Source organism: Mirounga angustirostris, unplaced genomic scaffold (genome assembly GCF_029215605.1).
Source record: "Mirounga angustirostris isolate CCGP_5_RB_7025 unplaced genomic scaffold, mMirAng1.0.hap1 SCAF_9, whole genome shotgun sequence".
In the NCBI taxonomy this organism is placed as follows: domain Eukaryota; kingdom Metazoa; phylum Chordata; class Mammalia; order Carnivora; family Phocidae; genus Mirounga; species Mirounga angustirostris.
Window position 1 is genome coordinate 57,643,689 of NW_026991717.1, and position 6,315 is coordinate 57,650,003.

Sequence of the window (6,315 nt, forward strand, 5' to 3'; positions counted from 1 at the left end):
AGGGCACATTCTGCATGGAGCTCTGGGTGTTGTGCACAAACAAGGAATCATGGAACACTTCATCTAAAACTAATGATGTAATGTATGGGGATTAACATAAGAATAAAATTTAAAAAAAAAAGATGACATGTAATTACTGTACTATTTTTGAGTTCAGGAAGTTTGAGTACTAAGGGAGTCTTCATGAAGGAAGTGAGGTTTCAGCTAGGCTTGAAGAATAGATAGGATTAGGAAGTAACTGAAAGAGATGTACTCATTCTATAAATATTTATACTGTATACCTAACAATGTTCTAGGCCTACTGGAATCATAGAATGAGATAGTTAAAAGGCATGTTTGAGATTATAAAGTACCCTTTTATTACACAAATGAGGAAGTGGTATCTAATCTTTATGCTCTCTGGGTGGGCAATTATAGCAAATTAGTGGTAGAGCCAAGAACAGAAAATTTCTACTTTAGTTCAGTATTTATATATGAAAAATATATCATTTCTCCTGCCTTAATTGTCTAGTTAGGTAACCAGGGCCCACATTAGAAATGGCCTGAAAATAACTAGAAAGTATCATAGAGAATCATTATCATAAAATGAGGAGAAAAAATCCCTCCATCCACCAAAATCATCACCTTGAAGACAAAACAAAACAAGAAACATTTCCATTGTTAAGAAATTACTCTCTCCATATGAAACAGATTCTTTTTAAGGATTTTTTTCTTATAAAAAATAATACTGTGATTTGTCAAACATTTCCTATATTTGATTAATCTTCTTAAATTTTTTTTGTAAATTTATTGTCTTAAGTAAAATGTCTACAACTAATCTTCATTTTAGTGGTGTCCACTTTATATATTAGCCAGAGTTGTTAAATTCCAAGTTATTTTATTCTAATTTTCCAGACATCAATAAATCTTAGATTATACTTTAAAATAGATTTTGTTTTTCTTCCCAATAATGACAGCAAAGAAACCAGGTAAACATAAGGCACTTATTGAGAGGCAGCATATATAGGAGCTAAAGTGTAGTCACTGAGTCAGACAGATTTGGCATCAAATTCTGTTCTTCAAACTTGAATCCCTCTTCTTCCATATGAGAAGAATATGGTTCTTAACTCCCAAGATAATTGTAAAGATTAAAGTAAATAATGCATGCAAAATAATTAACAATTTCTGGCATATAGTATATCCTCAACAAATTATAGGTAAATGTTAGTTATTAAGTAGCTTAAACATGGAGATGAGTTATGTTTATGTTTGGCTACTATATTGGTGTCAAGGTTGCTGACCAGATAATTTAAGTCACACTTATGACAAAAGGTTATCAATTGTGCATGAAGTTGTAAATGCATCTAATTGAGCATGCAACTGTCAGGAAAAGAAAGACGAGTAGGAGACTACCAAAGACTGTTCTAGCTTGAACATCTGTTAATCACATATAAAGCACTTAAGGAGACTTTAGCAGCTTTTTTTTTTTTTTTTGAAACTAATTCTCACCGATAAAAACCTTAGAAAACAGAAATATATAGTCAACAAAATCACCTGTAATAATACCATTTGAAGTCAATAAGTTTGATGAATTTTTAAATTTTCATATAGAAATGAAATTTTTATTATCTATATAATTTTGTGCATGTATAATTTTAAAAAGTTACAGTGTAAAGTAAACAGAGTCCAACCACCTGAGCTTCTTATATTCTGCTTTTACACATATTATGTAACATTCAAAAGTATTATTTATTTATTACATAATATTCCACTGAATGATTATTATATTGCCATTTTCAGACATTTCTAATGATTATCTATAAATAGTGCTAAAATGAACATCCTTGGAAAGAAATCTTTGCCTCTGTGACAATTTCCTTAGGATTAAATGCTTAGAAGTTATTTTACTGTATTAAAGAAAATTAACTTTTTATAGCTCTTTATGCTATACAGGTAAACTACCCTCTAGAAAGTTTATGCCAATTTATACTCTCATTACTGTGTAGGGAAGTGTTCAACACCCAATTCACTGCCCTTACCAGGGGTCATCATTATTCATCATAGCTGTAATAATAATTGCTGATAATTACTAAGCCCCTTACCATGTGGCAGGTCCTGTTCTACTTTACAGATGCTATATTTTTGAATCTTCTCAATATCTCTATAAGGCATATTGTAATTATCCCCATTTTGCAGATTAAAAAACTGAGGCACAAACGGATTAAGTTAAATGTCCGAAGATACTCAATTAAAACTGAAGTAGGGACTCAAATCCAGGCAATGTGATTTCAAGGATCACGCTTTTAACTGTAATACAGTATTATTTTCCCACAGCAGTCATAAGTACTATTTTTTAAAATATTTTTGCAATTTAAAGAAAAACACCCACTTTTATTTTCTATAGTTTTATTAGTAAAGTTAATATTCTCAATATGTTTGTTTTTTACGTTTTGTTTTTCTTAGTGTGAATTTCCTATTCATGTTTATCACTTTATAGAATACTTTTTCCTGGAGGCAAGATTTTGAAATTAGATTCTAATTGGCTATCTCTTTGGAGTAATAATAAGTATGGATTTTCAAGATGATGACAGGATTTATTCATTTTCATTAATTTGGAGGAATGTTGCTAATTGCATTCTCTAGTGAGCTTTGAACTCCCTGCCTGCCAATATATATTGCATTTTACAGGTCCTTTTAGATGTTCGCTTTGGTTTGTAATTGATGGATTTCCTGAAAGCAAAAAGTCACGGGAGATTTAGTGTGTGTGAAATGGTAAATATTGAAAGCATTTTAAATATTGATATGAAAATAGATCTCCTAGCTGGATATCTTTTTGTTCTGCCGTTTCTGGAATGAATACATTAGTTTAAAAATTTTAAGCATAACAGATGTGAAAGTGCTAGTGTTTGGATTGGTAATAGACTGTTCCCTGCCAGATTTGCTGGTAGCATTTCTATATTCTGGAAATACGAGAGACATTTACAGCCATAGTGATATTTCCAAACACTTTAATAAATCTAGTACACTCAGATGATTATTTGCAATTGCAGAAATACTCCTGGCCTAGAAGAAACTGCTGTACTTAATGGGGTCTGAGGATCAATTGTATTTAAGGGCTACAAAAAAGAGAATGGGCACGAGGTGGGATGCAATAAAAAGGGAAAGGAAGTCATGAGCCAAGTGTCTTTTGCAATAAAAAAAAAATGGAAAATGAGAAATTAGAATAATTTGGTGAGGCCAAAGGGAATGATATTACTCCTTGGAAGATTGAGAATCAATCTTTGTTGATACCCAGAAGTCTGGGAATCAACAAAGTGCTGAATTTTGGTTTGGGGCTGGATATGCAAGAAAATTCCACCAGCAATGAAAAGAAATATCTCCCCATTTTCTCTTCATTCAAAATCCATATTTAAAACATCATTATAGTAATGTATTTGTCAGGATCCTGACAAGAGATAGATGGTCTAATGAAATGAGGTCATTGAAGAGTGTTAAATAAGGATTATTATTTTTTTTCACAAGGGGATTTCATTAAGGGAATGAACAGGGGTTGGTGATGTACCCAGGGTCTGTTACACTTCTAACAGAATGGAGCTGTTACCACTTCTAACATGAAGAGACAGAGTGGTAGGGGAGGGAGGGTTTTATGGGAACTGGAGAAAGCCAGAGCTCTTGGCAGGGAAGAAGTCTTTGGTGAACTGATTTATCTCTTCTTCTTCCTCTGATCTCCTGTTGGTGGCCCCCACTGAGTAAACCCAGTCAGGGTTTAGGAGCCTTGGTATATAATCCACAAAGGTCTGCCTCCCAGGGTGCGTTGCAATATAGAAAAGAGAGGGGAAGGGATCTGGAAGGGCAAACAGAGCAAATAAAGTGTGCCTCTGATCAGTGTTAATATGCACTCTGAGGCAAGTCTAGGTTCTAATGCCCTTCCATCCCTGATTTCACATCTGACAACAATATGCCCTGAACATTCGTGGCACTAGAGAGACACATCCCCTACCTAAAAGTAAAAATTATCCAAAAGAAGGAAGGTTATAAGTACAAATGTCTTCCTATACACCTCAGGGTGTCTGCCACTCCCCAGTTCTCTATCAGTGCCCTTCGGCACCCAGCACAGTGTCCTATACATCACAGTCCATCATTTTTCAGTCCAAAATACTGAAAGTTTGTAGGAAAATATAGTGATAGCAAACAAAAAACCCACCCTAACCCTCATGCACTGTTGGTGGGAATGCAAACTGGTGCAGCCACTGTGGAAAACAGTATGGAGGTTCCTCAAAAAATTAAAAATAGAGCTACCCTACGATCCAGTAATCACACAACTGGGTATTTACCTAAAGAATACAAAAGCAGTAATTTGAAAGGATATATGCATCCCTATGTTTATTGCAGCATTATTTACAATAGCCAAATTAGGGAAGTAGCCCAAGTGTCCATCAATAGATGAATGCATAAAGAAGATGTGGTATATATATATATATATATATATATATATATATATATATATATATATATATATATATATATGGAATATATATGGAATGGAATATTATTCAGTCATAAAAAGGAATGAAATCTTGCCATTTGCAGCAACATGGATAGAGCTAGAGCATATAATGTTAAGTGAAATAAAACAGAGAAAGACAAATATATGATTTCACTCATATGATTTAAGAAACAAAACAAATGAACAAAGAAAAAAATGAGAGAGACAAACCAAGAAACAGACTTATAAATAAAGAGAACAAGCCGGTGGTTGCCAGAGCAGAGGTGGATGGGGGATAGGTAAAATAGGTGAAGGAGATTAAGAGTACACTTATGATGAGCACTGAGTAATGTATACAATTGTTCAATCAGTATACTGTACACGTGAAACTAATATAACACCAAATGTTAACAGTACTGGAATTAAAATTAAAAACTTAATAAAATTGATAAAAATCCCCATCCTGTCTGACTTGGAGTAACTAAGCTGGGTTGCTATAGAAGCAATAAAATGGGTAAACAGTTGTGAAGAGTAAGCCAAAATGAGACAAAAAAGAGCATATATAGACTCAGAAAGTTTACACACTAATATGAAAGCTGTACAGTTCCTGATACCCTGGGGGACTAGTAATTCCATGGTTAGGGAGAGGAAAATTCAAAAATTGGTAAATTTTAAGGAAACTGGAAATTTGAAATTACCCAAGGAGGGTAAATCCTCACATTTGAGACCTAGGAGAGTCTGTCTCCTAGAACTCTGTTTGGTTAACTTACTTCGGGAATTTCTATATGCAGAGGCAGTGGTGTGCTGTTCAATGTGTAAAAACAAACTCTCTGGGTGGAGCAAATGATTTATAGAGTTTGCTGATTTCTACCCTATAAATTCTCATACATGGCCAATTTCAAGCTACCAACATGGTGTCACTGAACTGAAACTGGGAAGTGATGTCTGCAATTGGCTCTTGTCTATACGAGCTGGTTCCAGCAAATCACTGGGCAGAGGCCTCTGTGAAATAGACAAAGGACACAGAAGCGCCCCCTTGGAAAGTACACCAGTTCTTCCCATCAGCTACTTATTATCGGTGTCTCCTTGAGAAGGAAACATTCATATCCAGTGTTCACCTCACCCAGTGATAGCCACTTCCCCCGCTGAATCACAAATCGCAAAATAGCAAAAATGATGACTTGAGATCTTGGATCCAGGGCAGCCTAGTACCAGTTTTTGGTTAGGGCCTTGCTGGGGCAATCTACAATCTACAGCTTATTGCTACATGACTCTTTGGACTGAATCGACAAGACAAAAGCAGTTCTCCAAGGTCTGGCGTTTTGTATGTTACACACACACACACACACACACACACACACACAGAAAGAAAGAAACACATAAAACCAACATCCATGGGTTCTGTGCCAACCCACGGATGTTTGTTTGCTATCTTCCATTCCAAGTGGGTCCATCCTGCTTTACACCCACGGAGTCGGACCTGTCGGAAGTATATCAACGGCTCCACTGCCCTCTGACTTACAGTTGGGTTTAAACAGTGGGAAAATGAGTTTATCAAAGGAAAAATAGTGACATCAGAGTAATCTCCTGACTCCCTCTCAGAGGCTCCCTTGGGCTGATTGCATCCCTCCTCCAGAGGTCACAAGGTCTGTTAAGTGCCCCTCTTTATACAGCTGCTCTGCTTCAAGTTCTCTCTTTCTCTTTTTTTTTTAACTTAAACTAAACAAAAGCAGTTCACCCTTTTCTCCTACCCTCTGCCATCTGCCTCTGGCAACTGCCACTCTGGCAAGCACAACTCTGTATACACACACACACACTCATAGACGGTGCATGTAGTGTTTTATATATAT